Source organism: Gymnogyps californianus, chromosome 12 (genome assembly GCF_018139145.2).
Source record: "Gymnogyps californianus isolate 813 chromosome 12, ASM1813914v2, whole genome shotgun sequence".
Taxonomy (NCBI): Eukaryota; Metazoa; Chordata; class Aves; order Accipitriformes; family Cathartidae; genus Gymnogyps; species Gymnogyps californianus.
Window position 1 is genome coordinate 11,494,201 of NC_059482.1, and position 14,203 is coordinate 11,508,403.

At 42.4% G+C, this 14,203-nt stretch overlaps 1 long non-coding RNA gene across 1 annotated transcript; it reads left to right on the plus strand.

Annotated features, from left to right (window-relative positions):
- The first annotated feature begins 373 nt into the window (after positions 1-373).
- LOC127021157 (uncharacterized) lies at positions 374-13,938 on the plus strand. Its single transcript, XR_007767172.1, has 4 exons — positions 374-418; positions 12,283-12,397; positions 12,493-13,332; positions 13,705-13,938. It is a non-coding gene; the product is annotated as an uncharacterized LOC127021157 (long non-coding RNA).
- The last annotated feature ends 265 nt before the right edge of the window (positions 13,939-14,203 follow it).

The window sequence follows — 14,203 nt, forward strand, 5'->3', positions numbered from 1 at the left end:
GAAACTTTCCAACAATTTGGGATAGAGGAAAAGTGAGGAAGATAGGACTTCACCATGGTGGTTTAGGTAGGGGCAGCGGCGTGCTTTGAGGTGAGCCATCTGATGGTCTCTAGTGTTTAATGGGACATTGGGATCTGAACTGTGCCGTGAACCATAAGCTTATTTTAGAGCATACCCAATGCTTTTTCTCTTCAGAAAGCTTTGATTACCTGAGCAAGGGGAAGATTTGTTCTAGGTGATCAAGCTAAATCTAATCCAAATTAAACCCACGATCCACACATGCTGGAGATGTGAAGGGTCTCAGCGCCTGCTGCTTTGGTCTCCTGAACCCACTCCAGCTGAACCAAATTACTTGCTACTGGAGACACTGCTGAAACCATCTACATGGCTGCCTGATTTTCTGCTTCTTTAGCACTAGGTAGGTCTCTTGGTGGGAGTAAAAACAGTCTGAAGGTTGCTCTGAATGTCTCTGGTGAATGCCAGCCTTCAGAAGAGTACCACAAAGGACAGCAGGGCCTGGGAATGGGGACCATGAAGCTGGTAGGTGAAACAGCAAAGTTTGGCACATAAAGAAAAGCTGAGAGGAAATGCAGGTTCTGTGCTACCAAGATTAGGAGGAATTAAATTCTGTCTCTGTCTCCAAAATACTCTTAATTAGAGCTGACTGGAAGACCTGATATACTTTAGAGGTTTTGACAGTGACTGAGACGTGGATAACTTGGGGTGAGAGTTTTTGTTAACTTTGATTTCCAGATTGCTCTTGGCAATGGTAGCAAGCATGTTGGATGAGTTATTAATTTTAGTTTTAAAAGTTCTCAGATTTCCACAAGCCTTTACCACATTTTTAAGTTTCCTCCTGTTTCCTCTATATTACTAAGAATATAGAAGCTGTGATAATTTTAAATTTCCTTAGCTCTTATGATATTTCTTAAACCACCCTAATCTGGCAAAACAAATAGTTCCCCATTATTACACTCAAGATGTAAGGAAAACCCAAATTAGCCTTTCCCAATCACTGCTAAGTTAACATGGGAGGGACGAAGATCATACTAAAAAAATCTTAGTTTTAAAAAGCTTGTGTAAGTTGGAGAAGTTGTTCCTAGCCAGCACTCACAGAATACGATGCCCATGTCAAAATCGTCTTTTTGCACAGAGAATTGTGAAAGAACAGAGAAGCAGAACAAAACATGACCAACAGAGCTCTGTAAAATGCATGTTTCACTTCATAAGGGCTGCTGCAATAATTTTCTTCTGATTTTGACCTTTGTGGGTTTAACATTATAATGCTGTGGCTGGAGCTTTGGATTCAGGTGGAGACAAAAACCTAAAAATAAACCTAATTTGTTCTAAGACAGAAAACTGAGGTCCGTGTAACTTTAACATGCAATTACAGGTGTGCTCAGGTTCACTCAACTAGTTCCTATAGAGAATCAGTTGGTAACACTTGCAGTGTTAATTTAAAGCTAGTAGCAGAACCTGCCAAAAGACAAATCACGCAGGTTTCCTGCAGTTTTATATTCCTCCAGAAGCCTTCTTCCAAATGAGTAGTTTTCTCTTACTGCTAATTCATTAATGTTACAGTACTGTGTATGACTGTCAGAATAAGATGTGGGGGTTTCTCGGGGTGAATATTATCATTATGGCTATAAGCAGCAAAAAGCAAGGTGGTTGTGAATCAGGCTTTGCGGGGTTTTTGCTAGATACGAGTTTGACTCATTACGCTTGTGTCTAGGTGGTTCAGTGCAGCTCCAGACCGACGATGCCGGTGCTGGATCCAAGCAGGCTGCTGTGGCCAAGGGTGCTGCACTTTGCTGGATCTAGAGGTGGGTCCCAGTGGCTGCAGTAGTGTGCTGGTGTGCTTTAGCTAAGAGCCACACCTCTCAAAATGCTTGACCTTTTTGATGGTTTGCAGGAGTTTGAGGGGTTTGGGATGGTGATGAAGGGCTCCTTGCCACTGCCTGCATTTTAAGAAGCTGTCTTCTGTAGGCTTTGGAGTAGGCTCTGTGCAGCTAATGCAAAAGCAATCCCCAAGAAACAAGGCTAGACAATAAGAGGTGAGGTTGAACAGGATAGATGTCCAGCAAGGGAGCGTTTTAAGTGCAATTATACAAGCTTGTCTGATCCTAAAATTTGATTAAGAACAAATAAAATTATATTGCTGGGCAGTCAGAGACTTCTCTGACCACTTTAAGCCCTTGCTTAGGGCAGTCTATGAATATTCAATGTGATGACCTCTCTGATAATATTGCAATCACCTGAACATGCAAATCATGCCTTTTTTTATCCTTGAAGTGGGATATGTTTTTCATTATTTTTTCCCCGATTGACTGGCACACCTTGAACTCAACTACTCAGTGGTTAACACTCCCTGATCATTGTATGCTGTGCCTTTCTCATCATAGGATTGATTATTTGAAGTCTGAAGTAGTTGTGTGAGCACCTGCTAAACTGGTTTCAGATAATCTGAGTGGTTTGTTTGGTCTTTTTTTTTTTTTCCCCTCCTTCTTCTTCTAAGAAAAGACTCCCTTCGCAGTGTCTGTATTAACCAGCTCTGCTGCCTCTCTCTTTGTGCAGGGCCGGGGATGCTGGGTTCCCACTGCTTCCTATTCTGTCAGCTGTGGACAAAGAAAGCATTTGATTCCTTGTGTCTTTGCCCCAGAACGTTAGGCTAAACAAAAATACTCATTCATAGTTTCCTCGTAGGCCCATTTCCTGGACTTTGACCTTTTCCACTGCTCTCCTTCAGACTCTTACCAAGTGGTCCAGGTCTTTTCTGAGGGGCAATGCCCCACACTGGCTAAACTTTCTCAACAAAAGCCTTGTTACTCTGCACAACTTTCAGACTATCCCCTTATTTATGCATGCACGTTTGTCTCTCTCAAAATTGTGGCATTCTTGATTCCTACTCAGTGTAATTTACTATAATTGCTAGATCCTTTTCTAAAGAACTTGCAACTAATCAATTTTCCTCTATCCTGTATTTCTGCAGCGGCGTATTTTTGCATTCTCTAATTGAAATGCACTCTATTGTTTGTGCTAGTTCCCCAGCTTGTTGGGACCATTTGCAATTCTGATCCTATCCTCCCACACATTTGCAGTCCCTTCTGGCTGGGGTCATTTGCAAATGTACTGAGGATACTCTATATCCTACCTTCCAGGTCACTATAATATGGCATTGAACAGAGCTGGCTCAGGACAAATCCCCAAGGAATATCTTTGTTTTGTGCATCCTTCCATTTTGACAGTAAACAATCAATAACTCCTCCCTGGCTTAAGTCACCCTGTCTTTCTTGCATCCAACTATGGTAGTTTAATCTACATTGCGTATCCATAGCTTATATAAAAATATTATGGGAAACCGTGTCAGAGACTTACTAGGTGAAGTATGACGTTTACCCTTCTCCCTTCGCCACAAGGTCTGCTACCTTGTTGCAAAATGAAATGATATTGTTTTGACATTATTTTTACATGACAGATTCATGCGCAGTGCTGTTCATCTCCTTCATGTCCTCCGTGGCCTTACAAATCACTTGTTTATTTGTTCCAGCATTCTTGACTGCCCTTTCATTCCTCACTCTGCCATCCTCCCCCGTGTTCAGCACGGGCACTGTCATTTTCCAATTGTCCTGTGCCACCTCCTCTATGACTTCTTGAAGGTGAACTCCTAATGATATCCCTGACTGGTTCCGCATAACGACCTACAGGCTATTTACCTCGGGAACTAATTGGCCTGACTTACTCAAGTACCCTTGGGTCTGGGTTGGTTTTTTTTTTCTTTCCCTTAATGTAGATGGTGATAGTTACTTCTGTCATAGGTCTTAATTGTTAACTGTCTACATGGTGTTGACCTTTTGATGGAGATTATTGCTCAAAAGAAAGCCTCAAAATCATCAGCATTCACCTCTGCTGAGCAGCAGTATGACACTCCTGGTTTTCCTCTGATTATTCAGTTACTTACCACATTTCTTAGTTATACCATGTTTTGTGATTTCACTGACCTTGTTCCAGCCTACTTTGCAATTTGTTAATGCCTGCCCTGGTAGGGTCAGGCACTTTGTAAAGCCACGTCATGCAGACTGGCAGGGAGCGCAGAGGGAAGGCCCTGTGGTGGGGCACACCAGGGGTTTGCTGCCAACTTCCCTCCTGCTGGTCCAGAGTTGCTCAGCGATCACACAGAAATAAGCATGTCTTAAAGTCACTTCCATCCCTTGTTCTAGGTCTATGCTAAGTCAGTGTAGACTAATTAGATGATCTGGCCCTCATTTTGCCATTTAGGAGGCAGAAGGCAACTGGTAAATATCACAGACAGCCCTTGTCTTCATGCCGAGCCTCTCTATTGCGTTTCTGTCGCACGTGGCTGTGTACGGCAGAGCCAAAGGACTGCAGCTGGGAGGAAATTGCAGACAATGAAAGTCCTCTGGCCTAACCGCTCATTGTGATACATGGAAGAATTGTGTTAATTTATATAAAGTGGCTTTTGCTAAGGCTGCTTCTACTTGAATTTGATTTTGAAAAGAAGAAATTATTCTCCTTCCTTACTGCAGACTTCATAATGCTTATTGTATTCTCCGGTCAGGTCACTCGGTACCTGAAGCATCCCACTGCTTTTCTGCTGCAGATAAAATAGTGCCTTTTGTTTCCTCTTGTTCAGGCTTGACCTCTCCTCTTACCCTGCCGTCCGCATCTCTCTGACGTCTCAATTTTTGTGGGCTCAGCAGGTGCATGAGGAAGCCTTTGTGGAGGATTTAAAGGAAACAATCTTGCCGGTCCTGACATCCCCCTTCTAGTTTCAGCCTTTGGCCTCTCACAACTGCAGCGGGATCCTTTCTCCAGTGTCCCAATTCAATCTGATTCATCTTCCTTCCGGCAAATCTGCAGTGCGAGCCCTATAACCCTCTGTGTGGGGAAACTGCATTCCCCAGAGGACACGTGTGCTAATGACAGCCTAGTCCCCAGCTTCCCCAGCTGGCTGATGATGCTGAGGGAAGTTCAGCTTGGAGGATATTTGAGCCATCCTCGGCGTTGCAGCAAATCCCAGCAGGAGGTGGTCCTTTTATATCCCAAGATTGCAATGATCCTTTGGCCCTTGAGGGGTTATAGGCACAGAGTGGGAAGTAATGGAGGGATTTTTGGATTTTTATTGGTACTACTTTTTTTACATGTATCAAAAAGTCCCTGGGCCTTGGCAGATGCTCTGGAATCGCTCTGCCTGCATTTGCTGCCTGCATTAGACCGTTTAGTCAATATGCGTTCACCATAGAAGTCCAGTGATATGCATCCTGTACGAGCCCTTCTCTTTATGGGATAACCCAGGGCTCAACGTTAGGCCACAAGTGACTCTTGATGTATAAGCTGAAGAGAGAGGAGGTGGTTTAAATGTTGTCCTTGCCAAGGGCAGCCTCCTTGGGGAGCGCTTGCCTTGAGCAGTTATATCCTTGGTAGGACCTTAGTCTGCCTTGCAGCTGGACAGGAGTCTTCCCTGAGGTACAATATAGTCTCCTCTCTTTAGGAAATAGTTTTCTTCCTCCTCTGGACTTCCCAGCTCTTCTGACCAGGATCCATTCCCGAATCTTGATTTTTATTTTACTTTCACTGCCTCCTTTCTGCTACTCAATGCCCGAGCTGGAAAAAACTAATAAACCCTTTACAACTAAGAAAGCACTGCTACTCTCACCCTGTGCTTTTCTCCCTGTACCTCTGTTGTATCTTTCTTTACTTATAACCCCTCCACCTCATTTTCTTTCTTATTACTCATGCTTGTCACTTGCCCATTTTAAGATTTTTCTGCACCTGATAGATCTGGTAAATGAGAACTGGATTGCTAATAATTAGATGAATTTATGTGTGAAGACAGGGTTCGAAGGTCAAGATTAGCTAGTTCTGAAGAAAACTAGTAGGATTTAATCAGAATTTGAAGTCAAATTTCTTCCTATTTGCTGTTTTAAAAAATAAAAGGACATGGAAATATTAAATTGCATTGAAAGACAACAATGTAAAAAGTAGTAATTTTTTTAACATGATACATCATGAGTGCATGGAACTCACTGCTTTTGGGTATCAACATGTAGTGATGTTCATGGGAAAAGGAGCGAGGTATTGATTTATGTGGCTAATGAGAATTCACACCATTAGAGAAGATTTAATAAATAGAAGAAATTTGTAAGATGTACGCTTAAGGTATGTTTATAAATGTGTGTGTGCGCGCATTTAGAAATAAACCCCCTGGCTTCAGAGCATGAAGCAGCCACTGACAGGAGAGAGTTTTGTTATAAAACACATAGCTGGGCAGCGTGTGGTATGAGGCACTGCCCGAGGGACCGCTGCTCTGCCTGCAGCAGTTCCCAGCGCCCAAGGCACCCAGTGGAGCATCTCCTGGCTGGAGAAAGCATAGGGCATTTTAGGCAGCCTGGTTGCATGTGCCTGTCGGCTTTTTTCAGGACGGTAAAACTGGCATCCCTGTATTTCAGAGAAGCTTCAAGAGATCTCTTAATGAGAACACACAGCTAGACAGATTTTAGTTTTATACAACTTTCAGTTGTATACAATTAAATACACAGAATAAGGCTCTGAAGGAGTTTGTGCTTTGCATTCCCAGCGCACACCACAAAGCCCCTCTGTCTGGGAGAGCTAATACCTGGAAGATGCTTTACTGACCACACACCTTGAAACATCTCTCTGCCCCCAGATGTGTGCACATGTATATAAATATATGTGCGCCCTAAGAAGCATTTTTCTCCTATTACCTTTTTTTGAATATTAAGCATCAATATTTTTGTCACTATCTTGCTTTTCATTACCTCTTTAAAACTGATGTTAACTAGCAAATTAGACCCAAAACCAACCACAAAAAGCTGTCGCTGACTGATGCAGAACAGCATGGTATTTGATTGGAAATAACTGCAACTATCACAGCAATAGCATTGACAATAGAGTAATAAAACTAAGCACATCTCTAGAGGGCTCTACATACTGAATGATCTAAGCCTTGTAAATCTTCTGTCATGCAGCAAAATACCAGTATAACTCATTTACAACAGACAAGCTAAGGTAGAGAGTGTGAGTCAGTCTCCAAAAGTCAAAGCGAACTCATCAGCTGCGGAAAACGGCTGATGATGGGTGTATGCTTGTTGCCTTGCTGATCTCTGGGTGCGCAGGCATGGTGGGGCATCTCCCTGTGCTCGGTGTTATGCAGAGCAAACCAGAGACGTTTCACCCGAGGCGTGTGTGTACAAGCTAATAAGGTGGAGGTGGGAGGTGTGTGAAGTTACCCTGCGGGATTGTTGGTCAGGGGTGCCGCTGCTCCACAGCCCGTGCTCTGTCAGCATCGCAGCAGTATGGCCAGCCCGTGACAAAGCCTAAGTTTTGACTGTGGAGGCATCCGCATCAATAACGTTAGAGGAATAGATATTACTGTAACTCTTTGATAAATAGCTACAGCAAATAAGGGGCAGATAAGATGCTGTGATAAAAAGACAAATAGGTTACACGAGATACGCTGGGAAGAAAACAAGTTAGATGGCTTTATAAATCACACCAAGGAGTTATGTGACACAAAAGTTTGCTCTTTGCTAGAGAGCCTAATGGGGAAGTATGGGCAGTACCTACAACCAGGAGAGCGGGACAATGGTAAATGAGAGAAGTTAGGTGTAAGGAGAGCCTCCAGGATTACAGGAAATTACTATCGTTTTATCAATACACCATTTAGTCCTGGCAGCTTAGGCAGGCGTAGACTCACATCTATCCTTCCACTTTTATCAATGACTTCAGCTTAAAGAACGGCAAAAACGTTCACAAAGGACTCGGGGTCCCCACAGAAACTCCAGGTGATGTTAGTGGTCCTTGGAGCAGACCCCGTATTTTGCTTCCCTTTGCTCTTGAAGTGCTATGTGCTTCTTGATCCCTCTTGGTCTGGGATCACACCTCATGCTCAGGGGAAGCAGGGTCAGGGATTTCATCCACTGCCAAGCAAAAGGGTGCGTTGCACAGTTCCAGCCATGCAGCAGCAAAGTAAAAATCTTGGTAGGATCCTTTTTTGCAGGGATGTGGGGGCAGGCAAGCCAGGAGCCAAGTGCGGGTGTTATCAGGATTTCTGAAAGTCCCTCTGGAGCTGCTGTGTTTCATCCCTTTTTATAATCTTCTTGAGCTAAATGACACATTGATAAACTGTCTAGGATAAATAGTGTTTTCCAGACATTACCAGACAGTGGGGACTTTTTCAATGATCCTTTGTCACCGTTTAAGATCAAAAAGGTTTGTAACCAGTGAATGGGAGGAAGAAAAAGCTTCTTGATATTGCAGTGAGTGTTTAAGTATCCCATTGTTTAGTTAACATGTTTTGACAGATGTGGTTTCAAGATGCATAAAAGTCTAAAAAAACCCCAAACCTATATAAACCTCATCAGTCGAGGATTGGAATTTAGATTTACTTCTTACTGAATAGAGCTATTGTGTTGTACCATGAAGCTAGTGAAAATGCATAGCTGTAACAGCGCTTGGATTTAAAACTATATACCAGGTGGACTTGCATGGAGTGATCAGAATACTAAGTGTCACTGGTGGTTTACAATGAGACTGAGAGATTATTTGTTTTAGGAAGAAAGATGAGTAGGCCTGCTGTAAAAGTGTGAAGAATCTCTGATTGGGGGACACATGGTAGACAGGCCGCACATCTTTCATTATGATTAAGCAGTATCAAACACTAAAGTTGGATTGGTTGTTCTAGTGATGCTGTTGCTCCCTGCGTGTCATGGTAAGTTAATCTGCGCGTCTGGCTCAGCAGTAGCTGGGGCATGACTTTTGGCATTTGGAGTATGTTTTATCACTTGTTCCCCTTCTCTGATTTCTCTATTTGAAGTAGGATCTATGTGTGAGAATAGTCAGTCTGAGCTTTGATCCGCTTCAGGATTTGACCTAACATCGCTGTAACGTTCACCATGCAGAACAGAAGGCTTTAAAAAAGAGCACGGCACAATCTTCACCAATTCTGAGCTGGGCTTTGATAAGGTTTGTACTGCTGTTTGATTTTCTGCCTCCTGCAAGCTTCAACATGTAGTACCTGCTGTGCTAGGGCTTCAGAGGGGAATCTCGGGGGACCTTGCCCGTTGCTGAAGTTCCAGCTTCTGATCTGGTCCTCGCCTTGCTCCCTGCAGAGGAAAGGTGACATGCAAGCATGTCATGCAAACATGTCGCTTGCGTAGGAATTCATCATTTTGAGCCTTTCCCAAGCAGTACAGACCTCCTAGCCCATAATGAACAGAAGCAATAACAGTACTGCTAAACAACGCTTGTAGAACGGCAGGTTTTGGCTAGCCAAGCTTACCAGCACAGTCCCTCCTTGTTGGCCAGCAGGGCCTTCTGGAAGGCTGGCCAGCCTTGGCTGTGGGAACGTGCTGCTGGTACATGCATCTGGCAGAAAACCGTACTGGGAAAAGCAGGCGCAGCTACTGATATGGATGTAGTTACACTTGCTTACACTTGAACTGAGTTTGATCCTCAACTCTGCAGTAGTATTTAGGTTTCTGGTGTTTTGCTGTGTCTGCTGTGTGCTCAGGCCACCTACACACAGAGGCAACGCTGCAGCTCCTCGGGGCTTACAGCAATCCTGTTAGTTAGGGTTTTGTAGGGGGTTTGCTTTTTTTCCCCCAAATATATTTAAACAACTAGTAGCATCATGCTCTGCTTTACTGAGCCAGTAGCGAAGGAACTGAACACAACAAAAACAGCAGGAAAAATACAGCAAAGATGTGGGGGATTAAACAACAGGCATCTTCTCATCTTACCAGCAAAGCTTTTACTGAAATATCTTTACAGAAAGAATTTTAATGGTTCTGATTTTACACAGAGTAACATTAAAAATAAATGCAAAGTGTTAAGCATATTAAAATTTCAGTCACTAGAATACTTCAGGCTCTGGCAGTATGTAAATATACTTCCTCTTGTTTGCACGACTATTGCAGTGGTTTGGGTATTCCTAGGGTAAAAGGGGAACGGTCCTGATGGATGCAGTAAGGGTTGCCACCGGTGTGTTGTAAGTCTTCTCCTAGCTGGTAATGAAGAGGTGCTTGCTGCTGTTGTTTGTAACCAAGAAGGCTGAGGGCTCCCCGAGGCTCTGATTCCTGTGCTCCTGGCCATCTGTAACTTTCAGTGACATGAGCAAGAAAATGAAAAGGAAAAAACATTTGATGTCTATAAGCATTTTTGAAAAATCGATCCAATAAAATGTTCGATGAATATATTCACTAATCATTTATGCAGCTCTGTAAGCTGAAAATAAAGATGGAAAGGAGGAAGGTGAATAATATACGTTATTCCAAATAAATCAAAAAAGTTGTCAGATCAATTATTTGTCAAATATGAATTGAGCAATTTTTTGGTCCTCTGTAGTAGTATGTCAGAGAACTACACTTAATTAGTGTTACCTTGGCTCACCAGTGCATGTTGTCTTGGCCTTGAAATTCTGCAGGCCAAATCATTAAGCTGCTCAGATTCTTCATGAATTTGTTTGCTGATTTTGGCTATGTATTGCTAGACATCCAAATAGATGTATGTCATTGTTAGGTTTACTCCTGAAGTGTTCAGTTTTACCTTATGCCCTTGGCAGATCCTTCATAGCAAACTGCTGAAAAATCATTTCTGTGAATATCTTCCCATTTGCTTCCATTTACTGTAGCTGATGCCTTGAAGATTTCTGTTCCTTCATCTCCTTGTTACCCAATTTGATTTAGTTATTAGCCTGTAAATGTCCCTGAGAACTTAAAAATCTTCTCCAGATGGACTGATGGCTCATTGATAGAAATAGCTTTTCAGAACTCATTTGTATGTTTTTCTGGTAGGTTCTGCCCTATTCTTAAGAGTTCATGTCTGCTCTAATTTGAGACAAGACTTTGATTCTTAATTTTGTACCCAAATACTGGGATGCTAACTGACAGCATCTCCTTGCTTTCCTTTCCATTTTAATATACACAGCATTTAAGGCTGAATCACTCATTGACCCATTAACTGTTAACTTCAGTGGAAGCTTTGCCGAATGAGGATGGAAGGTTTTGGCTAGTTACCAGTTTTGATGCTGCAGAAATATTGGAAGGCCATATACTATATCTCCCATGCCTTAGACAAGCATGATGGAGGACACAAGATTGCCAAAAGGAGATGTCAGGGAGTCTCAGGGAGCAGAGGTGGCAAAGAGGCTGCACTATATGGAAAGGGCGGATATACAGATTTTGGAAGGAAGATCTGAGTTCAGAAGTAGAAAGGAGACTTTGAACAAATGGAAAGTCTCTCTAATATCCAGCACCCACAGTATCATCTTCAGAGGCAGCTTCTTATTTCACTTGGCTTTCTCAGAACTTAGACTCATGTACATGTAATATTTGATGACTTAGGCAGAAATAAGACTATTTTCAAAGCTAATCTTTTCATTACATATTGAATCCATTATAGATTCTCTTCTACTTTAATGAAAAGCCTGCATGAATGGCTAAAAAAAAGAGCTTACCTCATAAATCAGACTGAGGCAGTTGCCTGAAAATTAGCATGAATATGTTGCAGTAAATACTGCCCCAGTCAAATAAATGGTAATACTCAGTAGAACTATTAAAAGATCTCAGTATGAGTAAAAGAGACATAAGTGTATTCTGCATTCTGTCGCATTTTGTGCACCATTGTAAGGGGCAATATTTCCATAGCATTTAAAGGACACATTCTGTCTTTTTATGTTGTGATGCAGTCTCCGACATGAGAGCAAGTCCCACTTAAGCGTAGTACTTGGATCAAGAATTTATGGCTTGTGTTTAAAAAAAAAAAAAAAAAAAAAAAAAGTGGTCCTTCTATGGAAGAGATATGGAACTAAGATATAAATGAAGTCCTCTGTGACTCATAAGCAAATGCATGGAAGTACATGCCTCGATGTACTGTATCCTCATAAGGACCTGTCCAAAGGATGTATCACAACAGTTCTTCTGGTGGTTGCGTGTATAGGAAAAGGAGGAAGAAAAAAAAAAAAAGGCATAATCCTGTCCTCGTGCAGTTTTTTCACTCCAGACTACTGCTCTACATTGCAGTCCTCGCCTACGGAAGGCAATGATTGCCCAGCAGAGTGAAATAATTGGGTCAGGACTGTGATTACAGTGTAGTTTTGCTTTGCTAGTTAAGCCAGTGTTTTACCCTTAAAGATTCAAGAATTTTGGATTGGTAACAGAAATGAGCAGACAGAGTAAGAACAGCAAACAAAGTAAACTCGGAGCCACTCTATGTATCATTTTTCCATTTTCTTTTCTTTCCCAGGGTTTGCTGGGCTATACAAATGTTGCCTTGTTGTCATTCCTATAGCCAATATGTTTCTCCTGCTTGGTAAGGGAACAAGTCTTTTCCACTTACCTGCGAGAACAGCATACTCAAGGTAAAACTATTATTTATTTATAGGACAAATGGGAAGGTACTTAGAGGAGATCAAGTATGTAGAATGAAATGGCAAGGTTTTCTTTTACATCACAGATGGAAGTGATTCGCTGTCATCTCTCATTTGGAAGATCCTCCTCATTGTGGATGTCCTAACCCTTCTATCCCCACGCAGAACATCCAGGCCTGTGCATACTGCTTTGTCATGGATACCCGTGCTTATCCATGAACTTCGTTCAAACAGAACCTAAACAATCACATACCTACACAGAGAAAAATTCTCTTTTCATCAAAAGAGCTGAATCTTTTTATCAAAAGAGCTCCTCTCGGTCTCTGCAGAAGCTTGTTTGCTCAAGCACAGTAATACACAGCCAAATGTCAACATAGCTGCAGCATTTGGGGGGAGGAGGATCCTTTTTTCCCCAGAAGAGAAGTCTCCTGCAGTAGACTGAATGCCTTGGTCTTGTGACCTTGTGGAAATGAAGGACCCCCAGGAAATTTCCAGGTTCAGTCCCGTTTCCCAACTGCTCCAGCATTGGTGGTCATGGCCAAAGGACCGACTGACTGCCTACCTGCTGGCTGCCAGCTCCTCTCCCTCTCCTAGGAGAAGTCAAAGCATCAGATTGGAAGTAAATCAACACAAAATAAAGTATCAAGTAAGGATTCAAGCTTCCTGCCCCCCTGTTCCACCTACGCTGTAGATATTTCCCAGCCCGTGCCCTATGGGTTCCCAATTTTTGATGGAAAACACAGGCTGATCTTGAAATGTGACAGCGATTCAGAGGGAGGAAGGAGAGACTGCCAGATGGCTCTGCTTTGCACCTTCTTCAGTTTGCAGGATAACGCTTCGTGATTTACCATAAATTTATCATTTTCGCCCATCTCTGTGCTGTGGAATGAAGCTAAACTTTTGGCCTCTTGGCTCCATCTTTCCACGTAAGTAGCAAAACAATGCGGTATCGTGGAGGGAGAATGAAGAAAGTTTGTCATCTTGTATGCGTATGTGCAAAGAAGGAGAGAAAATGGGGGCGGGGGGTGCTGTGGAAGGAGAAGCAGCTCATGAAGAATATAACTAGCAGAGCTGGAAACACCCCCTCACTGCCCACAGTGAGCATCTCATTCCTCTGAGAGTCTGGCTGGAGGTGTCTTAAATCCATGAGAGACCAGAAGGAACGATTTATTCACATGATCATAATCTAAGATGGAATTATAGCCTGAATTAATGAACTTTTTGAGGTATATTATTTGCTACTATAGAAATCCAAGTGGCGCTTTCTTTCCTAATTTTCTTTGCTCTCTTCCTCCTAGTGCAGCATAAAACTGTGAAGCGATTCCACTGGGGCATGGTGGGCCACTAATCTTCACGCAGGGAGACAGCGGGATGTACTGTGCTTTCAGATCTGTGTTTCATCCTCCTCCTCTGTCCTTCTTCTGGCCTCTCTTCAGAACTTCCACAGAGAAAATTTTAACCATGTTCTTATTCACTTTCCACACTGTAACTAATAGGAGTGTGATAATGTCACATTATGTGATTTTTTTTTTTTTTTTTTCCTGGTGGTTGTTATACTGTAGTTATTTACCAGGGACTAAAGAGTAATAAGACTATAAATACACATTGCATGACCTTAATACAATCTTTCTGGTTTATGAAAATGTTAATTTTCTTTTATGATAATCTGCACAAATATAGTATGTATAGCAGAATGGAAGTCAGAAACTTGTAGTTGGGAGCTCTAATTTTTCCAAGTTCGAGAGAATTCAGCACAGAAAACATGTCAATAGGAGGCTTTTGGAGCATGTGTCATGT